The sequence below is a fragment of the Prionailurus viverrinus genome, chromosome C1 (assembly GCF_022837055.1).
Source record: "Prionailurus viverrinus isolate Anna chromosome C1, UM_Priviv_1.0, whole genome shotgun sequence".
NCBI lineage: Eukaryota > Metazoa > Chordata > Mammalia > Carnivora > Felidae > Prionailurus > Prionailurus viverrinus.
Window position 1 is genome coordinate 164,824,265 of NC_062568.1, and position 16,328 is coordinate 164,840,592.

General features: G+C 41.0%; 1 long non-coding RNA gene across 1 annotated transcript; it reads right to left on the bottom strand.

The window, feature by feature from the left end:
* Positions 1-1,384: 1,384 nt before the first annotated feature.
* Positions 1,385-16,122, bottom strand: LOC125173790 (uncharacterized). The gene is made up of 4 exons (XR_007155151.1): positions 16,019-16,122; positions 13,114-13,153; positions 2,484-2,605; positions 1,385-1,815 (listed from the first exon to the last, which is right to left on the bottom strand). It is a non-coding gene; the product is annotated as an uncharacterized LOC125173790 (long non-coding RNA).
* Between the last annotated feature and the right edge of the window lie 206 nt (positions 16,123-16,328).

Below are 16,328 nucleotides of genomic sequence, written 5' to 3' on the forward strand. Positions count from 1 at the left end.
TGGACTGAGCAGCCCTGGTTTGATTAAAGAGGTGCCGAGCCATTCAAACCCTGATGCTCCAGCTTCTTTTATAAAACAAAATGCCACTTTCATGCTAAGCTCATCTCTTTAATCCAGCTGTGATTTCTCAGGCCTCTGACACTCAGGCCTAGGCACATAAATCAAAGAGTAGAAAATGGTCCTCATGAATGTTCACAGAATAGGATCTAAATTTTAGGACTCTGGTTTTTTTTTTTTTTTTCTAATTTAAAAAGGGGTTGTTTAAATTATGAGGTTGTGGTAACTACCTGTTGACTGTATTAAAGCTGCTGCCTTTGATGACCCATTAAGGTTATCTGCAGGCACTGGTAGAGGCCCTGCCTTTGTAGGAGGGAATAAATATGCTCTCACTACACTCTATTACTCTGGGAGGATTTATGAGCTCTAAACAAGGATATTTGAAGTTGATAATATAGATATTCTCAACTTTACTAGGGAGTCTGGCTTTAAAATATTTTCAAAGCTTGGGGTGCCTGGGTGGCTTAGTTGGTTAAACCTCCAACTCTCAGTTTCGGCTCACATCATGATTTCACTGTTTTGCGAGTTCGAGCCCCATGTCGGGCTCTCCACTGAGAGTGCAGAGTTGGCTTGGGATTCTCTCTCTCGCTCCCTCTCTCTTTTTCTACTCCTCTCCCGCTCACACTGTCTCTGTCTCTCTCAAATAAATAAACATTAAAAATTAAAAAAAATATTTTCAAAGCTTATTTCTTTGTGGTAGAGTATTTGTATTCTTAGTCACATTAATGCCACCCTGCTCCTCACCCCGAAATATCCATCTTCTTGGTGGTACTGAAGTAGAGGCATCCTGACTGTTTAGTGGAAGCAGTGAACTCTTCCTGCTCCATGATTCCACTTCAGATCCTCATACAGGATCTTTGCTTCTTTACTTGAAAGCTTGCTTAAGACGACTGAATACTTTCTCAGGCTGTGCACTGTATCAGTAAATCTGGCAATTCTGTTGTGGTTTCCTTTGTGATTGTTGCAGGAATAAAGAAACTAACAGAAATGTTGGCTGGATCAATTGAAGTATAGGGTTAAGGTCAAAGCTAAATCCTCATCTCCTGATATTCCAGGTTGATCATATCATGGCTGGATATTGTCTCCCTTGTGGGTGTTGTATTTTGAAGGGGCACGAATAAAAAGAGCTCATCTAGCAAAGGCCAGGGAGGAGACGATGGTGGAGGACATCTTGTCATGAGGGCAATAGCTAAGAATCTAGAGAAGAGACTAGTAGAGTAGATATGGAGTAGAGAAACGTGGTACCTGTCTTTAAATTTTTTAACTTTATTTATTTATTTTGAAAGAAAGAGACAGAGGAAGAGAAAGAGAGGGCATGAGAGGGAGAGGGGTAGTAAGAGAAGGAGAGAGAGAGAGGGAGAGGGAGGGAGGGGGAGAGAATCCCAAGCAGGATCCAAGAGCAGTACACCCAACATGTTGCACAGTGCTTGGTAAAGAGCAGCCATAAACAACAGTGATCACTATTTTTTGAGCACATGTTATGCTCAAATTAGAGCATATGCTAATTATCTCAATTAGAAATTATTATTATCTCCAATTAATAGTGGAGGAAGCTCAGGCTCAAGATAGGAAACTTGTCTAAGGTCACATAATCAATATCTAGGCTAGGATGCAAGCCAGGTCTGTCAGGGACGGAGTACTCCTCTCAGTGATGCTCTGCCTGGAAAGACACCTCTCCTGATGCAGGAATGAGGATGATGTCACCAGGGTCTGGGGTGATGCTTCAGTGACCAGATTCTATCACTTTTATTTTTTCTCCTGTGGATGAAGAATCGCAGTTAGTGATACAGAGTTTCCACAGCCAGTATGTTCCAGATTTAGGATTGAAACCTATGATTGCCTTGTACAAAATTCAACCTCCTGATCACTATGTTTTACCATTTTTCTGGTGCAAACAAATGCAATTAATGCGTGTTTCTAGTCTCACCTGGGCGAAATACTGCTATTTCGAGTCTGAGTCTCTGTTACCCTTACCTTCGGCTTAACCTCTGAACACTTGAGCACTCCCTTGTCCTCTGTACCTGAATTCCTGGTTTGCCCTCATCTGGTGCTCTGTTCCTCTTTGGATTCTCTACCTGGCCTGCTCCAGCTGACGTCCTTCCCTGATGGAGATGAGGATAATATAATTGAAGTTTATGGAGTGTTTTGTGTCACTGTGAAGATATGAATTGCAGTCCTGAGGCTTATCCTCATCACATTTAAATATTCCTTATAACAATCCCATGAATATAATGAGTATTGCCTACATTTCGCAGATTAGCAATCAGTATCACAGAGAGGTTAGGTAGGTTTTCTTAAGGTCACACAGCTAGTTAGTTAATGCCTAAATTAGCCTACTAATACTAATGCTAATACTAATACTAATAAATATTACATTTGTTTTTTTCTACCACATGCATGCTGGGAATTATTTCCACACTTCTCACCTTCACTTGCCGACTTTTTCCTTCTTGTCAAGCAAAGAGCATGAAGATCCCCTACCTAGTTAACCAGGGCATCACCAGGTAGGTACCATCATCATCTTCATCATCAATTCATGTTGAAAACTCTAAAAAACGTAAACAATTCTCAATTCTAAGAGGAATTCATTACAAAGTAGAGAAACTGAGGCTTACAGAAATAAGGTGCATTTCTCAGTCACTCAGCTAAAGAATAAGAAGGCGGTGCCTTTGTTTTAGAATCTTAAATATTGGAAGCATGTATATTTGATTTTTTTTTCAACGTTTTTTTTGGGACAGAGAGAGACAGAACATGAACAGGGGAGGGGCAGAGAGAGAGGGAGACACAGAATCAGAAACAGGCTCCAGGCTCTGAGCCATCAACCAGAGCCTGACGCGGGGCTCGAACTCACGGACCGCGAGATCGTGACCTGGCTGAAGTCGGACGCTTAACCGACTGTGCCACCCAGGCGTCCCGGAAGCATGTATATTTGAAACAGGAGCAGTTGGATAATCCAGATGTTGGTAGGGGAGGGAATAGACAAAGATGGGATAATGTTTAAGAGATCTACAAAAGAGGGGTGCCTGTCTGGCTCAGTTGGTAGAGCATGTGACTCGATCTTGGGGTTGTGAGTTTGAGCCACACATTCAGTGTAGAGATTAGTTAAAAAATAACTAATTAAAAATTATTTTAGGTCGGCGGCAAGATGGCGGCTTAGGAGGACGCTGGGCTCACCGCACGTCCTGCTGATCACTTAGATTCCATCTACATCTGCCTAAATAACCCAGAAAACCGCCAGAGGATTAGCAGAACGGAGTCGCCGGAGCCAAACGCAGACGAGAGGCCCACGGAAGAGGGTAGGAAGGGCGGCGAGGCGGTGCGCGCTCCACGGACTGGCGGGAGGGAGCCGGGGCGGAGGGGCGGCTCGCCGGCCAAGCAGAGCCCCCGAGTCTGGCTGGCAAAAGCGGAGGGGCCTGACGGACTGTGTTCCCACAACAAGCGCGACTTAGCGTCTGGGAGGTCATAAGTTAACAGCTCTGCTCGGAAAGCGGGAAGGCTGGAGGACAAAGGGAGGGAGAGCTGCTGAGCCCCCTGACAACAGAGCTCAGTTTGGTGGGGAACAAAGGCGCTCGCCAGCGCCATCTCCCCCGCCCATCCCCCAGCCGAAATCCCAAAGAGAACCTGTTCCTGCCGGGGAACTTGCTCGCTCCGCGCAAACACCCAACTCTGCGCTTCGGCGGAGCCAAACCTCCGGCAGCGGATCTGACTCCCTCCCGCTGCCACAGGGCCCCTCCTGAAGTGGATCACCTAAGGAGAAGCGATCTAAGCCTGCCCCTCCTGCCCCCGAGCACCTTGCCTACCCACCCCAGCTAATACGCCAGATCCCCAGCATCACAAGCCTGGCACGGTGCAAGTAGCCCAGACGAGCCACACCACCCCACAGTGAATCCCGCCCCTAGGAGAGGGGAAGAGAAGGCACACACCAGTCTGACCGTGGCCCCAGCGGTGGGCTGGGGACAGACATCAGGTCTGACTGCGGCCCCGCCCACCAACTCCAGTTATACACTACAGCACAGGGGAAGTGCCCTGCAGGTCCGCACCACTCCAGGGACTATCCAAAATGACCAAGCGGAAGAACTCCCCTCAGAAGAATCTCCAGGAAATAACAACAGCTAATGAGCTGATCAAAAAGGATTTAAATAATATAACAGAAAGTGAATTTAGAATAATAGTCATAAAATTAATCGCTGGGCTTGAAAACAGTATACAGGACAGCAGAGAATCTCTTGCTACAGAGATCAAGGGACTAAGGAACAGTCACGAGGAGCTGAAAAACGCTTTAAACGAAATGCATAACAAAATGGAAACCACCACAGCTCGGCTTGAAGAGGCAGAGGAGAGAATAGGTGAACTAGAAGATAAAGTTATGGAAAAAGAGGAAGCTGAGAAAAAGAGAGATAAAAAAATCCAGGAGTATGAGGGGAAAATTAGAGAATTAAGTGATACACTAAAAAGAAATAATATACGCATAATTGGTATCCCAGAGGAGGAAGAGAGAGGGAAAGGTGCTGAAGGGGTACTTGAAGAAATAATAGCTGAGAACTTCCCTGAACTGGGGAAGGAAAAAGGCATTGAAATCCAAGAGGCACAGAGAACTCCCTTCAGACGTAACTTGAATCGATCTTCTGCACGACATATCATAGTGAAACTGGCAAAATACAAGGATAAAGAGAAAATTCTGAAAGCAGCGAGGGGTAAACGTGCCCTCACATATAAAGGGAGACCTATAAGACTCGTGACTGATCTCTCTTTTGAAACTTGGCAGGCCAGAAAGAATTGGCACGAGATTTTCAGGGTGCTAGACAGAAAAAATATGCAGCCGAGAATCCTTTATCCAGCAAGTCTGTCATTTAGAATAGAAGGAGCGATAAAGGTCTTCCCAAACAAACAAAAACTGAAGGAATTTGTCACCACTAAACCAGCCCTACAAGAGATCCTAAGGGGGACCCTGTGAGACAAAGTCCCAGAGACATCACTACAAGCATAAAACATACAGACATCACAATGACTCTAAACCCGTATCTTTCTATAATCACACTGAATGTAAATGGATTAAATACGCCAACCAAAAGACATAGGGTATCAGAATGGATAAAAAAACAAGACCCATCTATTTGCTGTCTACAAGAGACTCATTTTAGACCTGAGGACACCTTTAGATTGAGAGTGAGGGGATGGAGAACTATTTATCATGCGACTGGAAGCCAAAAGAAAGCTGGAGTAGCCATACTTATATCAGACAAACTAGACTTTAAATTAAAGGCTGTAACAAGAGATGAAGAAGGACATTATATAATAGTTACAGGGTCTATCCATCAGGAAGAGCTAACAATTATAAATGTCTATGCACCGAATACCGGAGCCCCCAAATATATAAAACAATTACTCATAAACATAAGCAACCTTATTGATAAGAATGTGGTAATTGCAGGGGACTTTAATACACCACTTACAGAAATGGATAGATCATCTAGACACACGGTCAATAAAGAAACAAGGGCCCTGAATGAGACATTGGATCAGATGGACTTGACAGATATATTTAGAACTCTGCATCCCAAAGCAACAGAATATACTTTCTTCTCGAGTGCACATGGAACATTCTCCAAGATAGATCATATACTGGGTCACAAAACAGCCCTTCATAAGTTTACAAGAATTGAAATTATACCATGCTTACTTTCAGACCACAATGCTATGAAGCTTGAAATCAACCACAGAAAAAAGTCTGGAAAACCTCCAAAAGCATGGAGGTTAAAGAACACCCTACTAACGAATGAGTGGGTCAACCAGGCAATTAGAGAAGAAATTAAAAAATATATGGAAACAAATGAAAATGAAAATACAACAATCCAAACGCTTTGGGACGCAGCAAAGGCAGTCCTGAGAGGAAAATACATTGCAATCCAGGCCTATCTCAAGAAACAAGAAAAATCCCAAATACAAAATCTAACAGCACACCTAAAGGAACTAGAAGCAGAACAGCAAAGGCAGCCTAAGCCCAGCAGAAGAAGAGAAATAATAAAGATCAGGGCAGAAATAAACAATATAGAAACTAAAAAAACTGTAGAGCAGATCAATGAAACCAAGAGTTGGTTTTTTGAAAAAATAAACAAAATTGACAAACCTCTAGCCAGGCTTCTCAAAAAGAAAAGGGAGATGACCCAAATAGATAAAATCATGAATGAAAATGGAATTATTACAACCAATCCCTCAGAGATACAAACAATTATCAGGGAATACTATGAAAAATTATATGCCAACAAACTGGACAACCTGGAAGAAATGGACAAATTCCTGAACAACCACACTCTTCCAAAACTCAATCAGGAGGAAATAGAAAGCTTGAACAGACCCATAACCAGCGAAGAAATTGAATCGGTTATCAAAAATCTCCCAACAAATAAGAGTCCAGGACCAGATGGCTTCCCAGGGGAGTTCTACCAGACGTTTAAAGCAGAGATAATACCTATCCTTCTCAAGCTATTCCAAGAAATAGAAAGAGAAGGAAAACTTCCAGACTCATTCTATGAAGCCAGTATTACTTTGATTCCTAAACCAGACAGAGACCCAGTAAAAAAAGAGAACTACAGGCCAATATCCCTGATGAATATGGATGCAAAAATTCTCAATAAGGTACTAGCAAATCGAATTCAACGGCATATAAAAAGAATTATTCACCATGATCAAGTGGGATTCATTCCTGGGATGCAGGGCTGGTTCAACATTCGCAAATCAATCAACGTGATACATCACATTAACAAAAAAAAAGAGAAGAACCATATGATCCTGTCAATCGATGCAGAAAAGGCCTTCAACAAAATCCAGCACCCTTTCTTAATAAAAACCCTTGAGAAAGTCGGGATAGAAGGAACATACTTAAAGATCATAAAAGCCATTTATGAAAAGCCCACAGCTAACATCATCCTCAACGGGGAAAAACTGAGAGCTTTTTCCCTGAGATCAGGAACACGACAAGGATGCCCACTCTCACCGCTGCTGTTTAACATAGTGCTGGAAGTTCTAGCATCAGCAATCAGACAACAAAAGGAAATCAAAGGCATCAAAATTGGCAAAGATGAAGTCAAGCTTTCGCTTTTTGCAGATGACATGATATTATACATGGAAAATCCGATAGACTCCACCAAAAGTCTGCTAGAACTGATACAGGAATTCAGCAAAGTTGCAGGATACAAAATCAATGTACAGAAATCAGTTGCATTCTTATACACTAACAATGAAGCAACAGAAAGACAAATAAAGAAACTGATCCCATTCACAATTGCACCAAGAAGCATAAAATACCTAGGAATAAATCTAACCAAAGATGTAAAGGATCTGTATGCTGAAAATTATAGAAAGCTTATGAAGGAAATTGAAGAAGATTTAAAGAAATGGAAAGACATTCCCTGCTCATGGATTGGAAAAATAAATATTGTCAAAATGTCAATACTACCCAAAGCTATCTACACATTCAATGCAATCCCAATCAAAATTGCACCAGCATTCTTCTTGAAACTAGAACAAGCAATCCTAAAATTCATATGGAACCACAAAAGGCCCCGAATAGCCAAAGGAATTTTGAAGAAGAAGACCAAAGCAGGAGGCATCACAATCCCAGACTTTAGCCTCTACTACAAAGCTGTCATCATCAAGACAGCATGGTATTGGCACCAAAACAGACACATAGACCAATGGAATAGAATAGAAACCCCAGAACTAGACCCACAAACGTATGGCCAACTCATCTTTGACAAAGCAGGAAAGAACATCCAATGGAAAAAAGACAGCCTCTTTAACAAATGGTGCTGGGAGAACTGGACAGCAACATGCAGAAGGTTGAAACTAGACCACTTTCTCACACCATTCACAAAAATAAACTCAAAATGGATAAAGGACCTAAATGTGAGACAGGAAACCATCAAAACCTTAGAGGAGAAAGCAGGAAAAGACCTCTCTGACCTCAGCCGTAGCAATCTCTTACTGGACACATCCCCAAAGGCAAGGGAATTAAAAGCAAAAGTGAATTACTGGGACCTTATGAAGATAAAAAGCTTCTGCACAGCCAAGGAAACAACCAACAAAACTAAAAGGCAACCAACGGAATGGGAAAAGATATTCGCAAATGACATATCGGACAAAGGGCTAGTATCCAAAATCTATAAAGAGCTCACCAAACTCCACACCCGAAAAACAAATAACCCAGTGAAGAAATGGGCAGAAAACATGAATAGACACTTCTCTAAAGAAGACATCCGGATGGCCAACAGGCACATGAAAAGATGTTCAGCGTCGCTCCTTATCAGGGAAATACAAATCAAAACCACACTCAGGTATCACCTCACGCCAGTCAGAGTGGCCAAAATGAACAAATCCGGAGACTATAGATGCTGGAGAGGATGTGGAGAAACGGGAACCCTCTTGCACTGTTGGTGGGAATGCAAATTGGTGCAGCCGCTCTGGAAAGCAGTGTGGAGGTTCCTCAGAAAATTAAAAATAGACCTACCCTATGACCCAGCAATAGCACTGCTAGGAATTTATCCAAGGGATACAGGAGCGCTGATGCATAGGGCCACGTGTACCCCAATGTTCATAGCAGCACTCTCAACAATAGCCAAATTATGGAAAGAGCCTAAATGTCCATCAACTGATGAATGGATAAAGAAATTGTGGTTTATATACACAATGGAATATTACGTGGCAATGAGAAAAAATGAAATATGGCCTTTCGTAGCAACGTGGATGGAACTGGAGAGTGTGATGTTAAGTGAAATAAGCCATACAGAGAAAGACAGATACCATATGGTTTCACTCTTATGTGGATCCTGAGAAACTTCACAGGAACCCATGGGGGAGGGGAAGGAAAAAAAAAAAAAAAGAGGTTAGAATGGGAGAGAGCCAAAGCATAAGAGACTTAAAAACTGAGAACAAACTGAGGGTTGATGGGGGGTGGGAGGGAGGAGAGGGTGGGTGATGGGTATTGAGGAGGGCACCTTTTGGGATGAGCACTGGGTGTTGTATGGAAACCAATTTGTCAATAAATTTCATAAAAAAAATAAATAAATAAAATAAAATAAAAAAAAAAAACAAAAAAAAACCAAAAAAGATGTAGGCAGAATACAAAAAAAAAAAAAAAAAAAAAAAAAAAATTATTTTAAAAAGATCTACAAATGATAGTGAAAGGTTATAGAAATGTCATGGAAGTCTTAGTAAAGCATAACTGAAAACTTTTAGTGGTATTAGGCTGTCTGTATAGCTATGTGTGGGTAGACAAAGCAGCCCTTTTTAGTTCAGAGGGGATTCCTCTGCTCAGACCTCTCCACTGGCTTCTCATCTTGCTCAGAGTACAAGTGTAGGTCTTTATGTCAACACCCCTTATGATCAGGCCTCTGCTTAGCTCTTTTGTTTCCTATGTCTATTGTTCTGCTTGGTTCTCTCTCTGCACCTGCCACGCTGGCCTCCTTGATGTTTCTCAGTCATGGCACGCATGCTCTGGCATCAGGGCTTTTGCATTTACTCTTCTATCTGCTTTGAACTCTATCTCCAGATATTCACAATGCCTGTCTGCTTGTTTCTTCAGATTTCAGAAACCACCTCACTACCCAGTCCTTCTGCGAGCCACCCGCCTAGAAGAGCCAGAACTTTCTCTCACCACCCTCGCCCTTGGTACTTTATCACTATGCCCGGTTTTGTTTCTCTTCCTTACACTTGTCACCATCTGACATATTCTATTTTTGTTATTGTTGTTCATTTGCTTGCTTTTTGTCGTTCTCAGAAATACAAGCTACTGCGTCCCCTTTGCCTACACACCTAATGGGCACTTGTAAATGTTTTTAAATGAATGAATAGAATGAGCATCTGGGTATGTGACCTTGGTCAACCTAACAGTGTAAGCAGTTATGATGACTGCTGCCCAGGGAAGGTGGTAGGGGGCTGGTGGTGGACTCTTGTCTGTCAGATCTCACAGGCCCAGCCTCAATAGTGACCTCATGTGGCATGAGAGTCAAAGTCAGCAGAGGGCTGACGTTAGACCTTTTTCTCTCTGCCTGGCCTGGCATTTGTAAGTAGGACTGAGTAAGCTCCAAGGGGTCCTGGGCAATTATAGGTGGCATGTTTTTTAAAATTTTAATTCAACATATGTTGTGATAAGGCAATATATTCTCATGGTTTAAGATACAAGAGTAGCTTAAGGTATATAGTGAGGGGTCACCTCCTACTCTTTGCTCCTCGTTACCCAGAAACCCCTCTCAGTTCCTGTGTGGCCTTCTGGAAATATTCTATGCAAGTTTAAACAAATACATATAGAGACCTATATATTTTTCTCTTTTGCTTATATTGTACACAATACAGGATATTACACATACTATTCTATATCTTGCTTGTATTTTTTAACTAAGACAGAACATCCACAGTAAAGTGCAGAAATTTTATGTACAATTGATAAATTTGTCTTCCCATATATGCTCATAAAATCATCATCTAGATCAAGATATGTATTTATAGCACCCCAGTATCACCCTGTGCCTCTTCTCAGTCTCTCCTGAGGTCATTGCTATTCTCACTCATATCACCATCTATTAGTTTCCCCTGGTCTTCAATGCCATATGGATGGAATCAGATAGTATATGGTGCTGTGTTTCTGACTGTTTCACTTAAGGTCATGTGCTTTTTTCAACGTTGTTTTTTTTTTATTTTTATTTTTGGGACAGAGAGAGACAGAGCATGAACGGGGGAGGGGCAGAGAGAGAGGGAGACACAGAATCGGAAACAGGCTCTAGGCTCCCAGCCATCAGCCCAGAGCCTGATGCGGGGCTCGAACTCTCGGACCGCGAGATCGTGACCTGGCTGAAGTCGGACGCTTAACTGACTGCGCCACCCAGGCGCCCAAGGTCATGTGCTTTTTAACATAAAGACATATATCTTTTGTGGGTGGCTGGGTGGCTCAGTTGGTTAAGTGTTGGACTCTTGAATTTGGGTTCAGATCATAATCTCAGGGTTGTGAGATCGAGCCCCAGGTTGGGCTCTGTACTGGGTGTGGAGCCTGCTTAAGATTCTCTCTCTCCCTCCCTCTCTGCCCCTCCCCTCCTCTTTAATTAAAAAAAAAATCTGTTTTTGATGATTGTATCTCATAAAGATAAAGTACATAAAGAATTTCTTCATCTTCTTTTATGATTCCATGGTATTCCTTCACAAAAATGCCCCACACTTCATTTCACAGCTCCATCCTGGTTTAGATGGGTATTGCAGTAAAATGAGCAAAAACACTTGTGTAAGTGTATCTGTTCCTTGCATACAGGGAAGTGGGATTGCTAGGTCAAACAGTGTGTATGTGTATAATTTTTAGAAGGCTCCCAGTGTCCTTCTGAGGTGTTTGTAGTGATATGCCCCACCAACAATACCTGAGAGTGCTTATTTCCCTAAGTGTTTTCAAACTGTGGATCTTTGCCAATTTTGAGAGAGGAGTGATATCTCAGTATAGTTTCTCATTATGAGAGAGACTGAACATCATTTCTTATTTTAAAGACCCATTTTTTTCTTTTGTAAGCTATGTCCCCATAATTTGATCATTTTCAATGGAGTTAGTTATTTTCTCTTATCCCTCCCTAAACATCCTATTTGTGTTAGGAAAATTATCCCTTTGGTGAGTTTCCAATATATTTTTCCAAATATTTCATTTGTCTTCTATTTCTTTAGCCATTTACAAATATTTTGTTTTTATGTGGTCAAACTTATTAATTTGTTTAAAGTTTCAGAGTTTTGTGTCATTGCTTAAAAGGCTTCTCTACTCCTAGATTGTTAAAATGAATCATATATTTTATTCTGGTCTTTTTATAGTCTCCTTTTAAATTATTAAGTGTTTTGACACTTCTAGAAGTCATTTGTGAGTAAGATATGAATAGGGATCCAACAGTTTTTCCCCCAAATTACCCCAATCATGCTCATTCTGTATATTCACGGATCCAGTTTTCCCAAAACTGAAATGCCATTTATCCTATCCTAAATTCCCCTATGCATTTGGGTTTCTTTCATAATTTGACATTATGTTCTATTTATGTGTGTGCCAGACTAAACTATTGCAGCTTTACTATAATATCTGGAAGACTTGACTTTAATATCTGGAAGACTTATAAGTAGGGGTATGCCAATGTGGAGGTACTGTTTTTCCTTCTAATAATGACAGCCGGCTCCATAGCAATTAATTATAATAACTGAAGAGATATAACTATATTTGCATCTCAAATTTGGGAAGCAGAATGCAGTAGCTAGAGAAGAATAAAATACAGCAATTAGAGGGATCTTAGACTAGGATTCCAAAGTATATGCCTATCTGCCTCCCACCTCCCATCCCCACCCACACCCCCAGCACACACACACACTTATCAGATTGCCTGCCTGGAGTAGACAGGACAGTGTGCCCAGAGAAGTGTAGATGGTAACATGAAATTGATAAGTGAGAGCTTGACTGAGGGGGCTCTTTCTTTAGTCCTCGTCCTCCAAAAGTTATCTTATGAATAACAGAGTTTCTAAGTCTACTTTTGTAATAATTTAGAATTTTTTCATCTTAATTCATAATTTAAAAAAATTATTTTTTGAAAAAAATATTTATTGACTACCCACTTATTAGAATGGCCAAAGTCCAAAACACAGCCAGCACCAAATGCGGGAGAGGATGTGGGGCGATAGGAACTCTCATTCACTGCTGGTGAGAATGTAAAATGGTACAGCCACTCTGGAAGGTTGGCAGTTTCTTACAAGAATAAACACAGACCATATGACCCAGCCATCATGTTCCTCGGTATTTTAGCTAAAGGAGTTGACAACTTATGTCCACCAAAAAACCTGCACACAAATGTTTATAGCAGTTTTATCCATAATTACCAAAACATGGCAAGATGTTCTTCAGTAGGTGAATGGATAAATAAACTGTGGTACATCCAGACAATGGAACATTATTTAACACTAAAAGAAAATGAGCTATCAAGCCATGAAAACATGTGGAAGAAGCTTAAATGCATACTACCAAGTAAAATAAGGAAATCGGAAAAGGCTACATACTGTATGACTCCAACTATGTGACATTCTGGAAAAGGCAAAGCTGTGAAGAGAGTAAAGAAATCAGTGGTTACCAGGGGTTAGGGGCAAGGGAGGGATAAAGAGAGCACCGAAAATTTTTAGGGCAGTGAAACTATTCTTTACAATGCTTTGATGGCGAATGCATGTCATTATGCATTTATCAAACCCCTACATTTGTCAGTGTAGCTTCACTGATTGTAACAACTATACCACTCTTGTGTGTGTTGATAGTGGGGGGAGATTTTGTGTAGGGGGGAGCAGGGGTATATGTGAATCTCTGTACCTTCTTCTCAGTTTTGCTGTGAAATTAAAACTACACTACAAGATAGTCTGTTCAAGAAAGTTTTTTAAAAAAAATATTGAGCTTCCATTTGATTTTAGGTAGTTGGCATTAAATGATAGTCCCTGCCCTCATGGATCTTGAGAATTCTGATTTAAAGATTAAGTAATATCTGATGAAAGAGTCCTAAAAAATATTGGAGGGAAAGCAGTAAGAGTTGAAGGGGCTTTGGTGGCAGTCAGCTGTTAAAATTCTGACTACACAAATTACAAGCACAACTTTGGACATATTTTTGAGACTCATTTGCTCAGTTGCAAGAAGGAGATTAAAATTTGTCTCTTGTGATATTATTCTGAGGATTAAATGATAAATGTAAAGGACCCAGAGTAGCACCTGACACATAATAGGTATTTATGAGATATGGGTCCTTTCTGCTTGTGTGCCATTTTACTTGGGCAAACCAAAGGACAACTTAGCTCAGAGAGTGCTGGCAATGCTTTCTGAACATGCAGCATGTGTATATCCCTCTGTAGAGAGCTTGCCTGGCCTTGGCAATGTCCCCCAGAATCTTCCCAGATTGCACATGTTCTTTTCAAACTATTAGACACAGACTAAACATTCATCTTTCGCTTCCATGTACCTTTCCTTGGGCTTCTCTTGTTTATTCTCTCTTCTTCCTTTGGCTGAAAACTTGGCTTTGTAAGAAATTTCTCAAGTGATAGGCTCTTCTTTTCAACTAAGAAGGTAGACGCTTTTGACAACTGAACATCATTATGATATTTATGTCATGTATAATATTCATAACATCTGGTTTTTTGTTGGTTTCCCAAGGCCTAAGCTGACTACTAAGAGGAGAGGCTGATACAAAATCAACTGTGTCAGTCTGGTTCACAGCTCTGCTTTTGGAGGGAGGTATTGGAGGTCAGAGCTGAGTGTTCACTCTAGTATCAGTGTGAACAGAGACTGAATTATGTAGCCCAGACAGGAAATATGTGCCATTGTCTGATTCCCATTCTGGACTAGATTCCTTCCTTTGTTGCTCTCGCAGCTCCTTGTGTGTTTGCCCCTGGACAGGTAGTGTTGGACAGTGATTAAATCCCATGGGCTCTGCAATCTTACTGCTGGGTTCAGAGCCAAGTACCATCATGAAGGCATTTTGGATCTGTATTAAATTGCTTATCTACTCGGTGCCCTAATTTTCTCATTTGTGAAATGGGCTTAATAATAGCACTTGCCTCACATGGTTGATGTAAGGGTTGAGTGAATTAATGCATAAGAAGCACTTGTGCAAAAGTGCTTTTTATGCATTAATTCATTCAATCCTTACAACAACCATATGAGGCAAGTGCTATTATTAAAAGTGTTCAAAAATACTATGTTTTTCTATGTCAAAACAGTTTTCACAGTGAATTGTAAATCTATGTTTACTTGTATCTTTACCCCCACTAACCCGTAGGGTTTTGGTGGCAGGAAATATGTTTTGTTCATTGTTGTATCTTCATATCCCAGCATTGGGCTGGAACATAGCATGTATTCAATATTTATTTCAAAAATAAAAACAACATGGATGGGCCTTGAAGGCATTGTTAGGCAAAGACAAATACTGTATGATAGCACTTATATGTGGAATCTAAAAAAGCCAAACTGGTAACATAATAATAATAATAATAATAATAATAATAATAATAATAGAGTAGAATGGTGGTTAACAAGGGCTAACGGTGGGGGGTGGAATGGGCAGGTGATGTTTAAGGGTACAAATAAGTTCTAGAGACCTAAGGTGGAGCATAGTGATTATAATCAACCAATACTGTACTATAAACTTCAAAATTGCTAAGAGACTAGATCTTAATTATTCTAATAGAGAAACCCTGGATTAGGCAATCACTTACATGGTTTCTTTTTTACAACTTTTCTTTGTATGCACAGCTTCTTTAGTTAGGCATCCTGAAGGGGAGGAAGGGCTGTGTGCTAATATTTGAGAAACAGAACCCTACCCTCAAACCCCCAAATGTCATGGTCCTTGACCGTGACCACAAGAGGCTGGATATTATGGAAGTTCTAGAATCAGAAAGACCTGCATTGAATCTGGGCTTCATTACTCTGTGACTTGGAAATGTGTCTTAATCTAAGTTTCTTCGTTGTGAAGGGGAAGCCTGTTTGTATCTACCACATAGGGTTCTTGTACAGATTCTGTGTGATAATGTAGGCAAAGCACTTACTATGGGAGTGTCTGTGGGAAGTGGGCAATAAATGCAAAGTAAAATCATTTTAACTAGTTTCCCATTTTGAAGATTATCAAGAGTACCTTCTCTTGATAACAGCCATGCTTATTTTAACTTGAAGAGATAATTAAATTCAATTAAAAATAGCTTATTCCCAAAGCGAGCCATTGAGCTAGAAGTGAATTTTAATATTACCTTTTCTTTTGAATGTGTGGACAATTTCTATGTGTTTAACTTCATTTCCCACTGTTTTTCAACACATATGTTTCTTCCCTTCACTTCATAGAGTCAGCACTTCAAGGTCATGGGGGCATGCCCTGGAGACCCAACTAAATGACAGTTTCAGGATCAGGAAAGTTTATCAGAGAAAATAGCAACTCACCTGGCCAGTGAGAGTTACCCAAGCATAGCTTAGGGGTGGAGGGTCCTGGCCAGCATCACCCACAGGAGAGAGAAAGTTGGAGAGCTGGGGGATTTGCAAGTCATTTGTTATGATTGGGGTTGAGGGAGAGGAAGGAGTGGCTATAGGTAAGTATGGAGTCATTGGCAGGCATTAGGTCATAGAGGGTCTTGCTAGCACAGGAAAGAAAGGGCTTTCTAATAAGGGCAATGGAGAATCACAGGGTGGGGGGTGTTTAATAAGGCTGCTGATATGAGAAAGTGTTTTCTTTAGAATGATCTTTTTGACTACA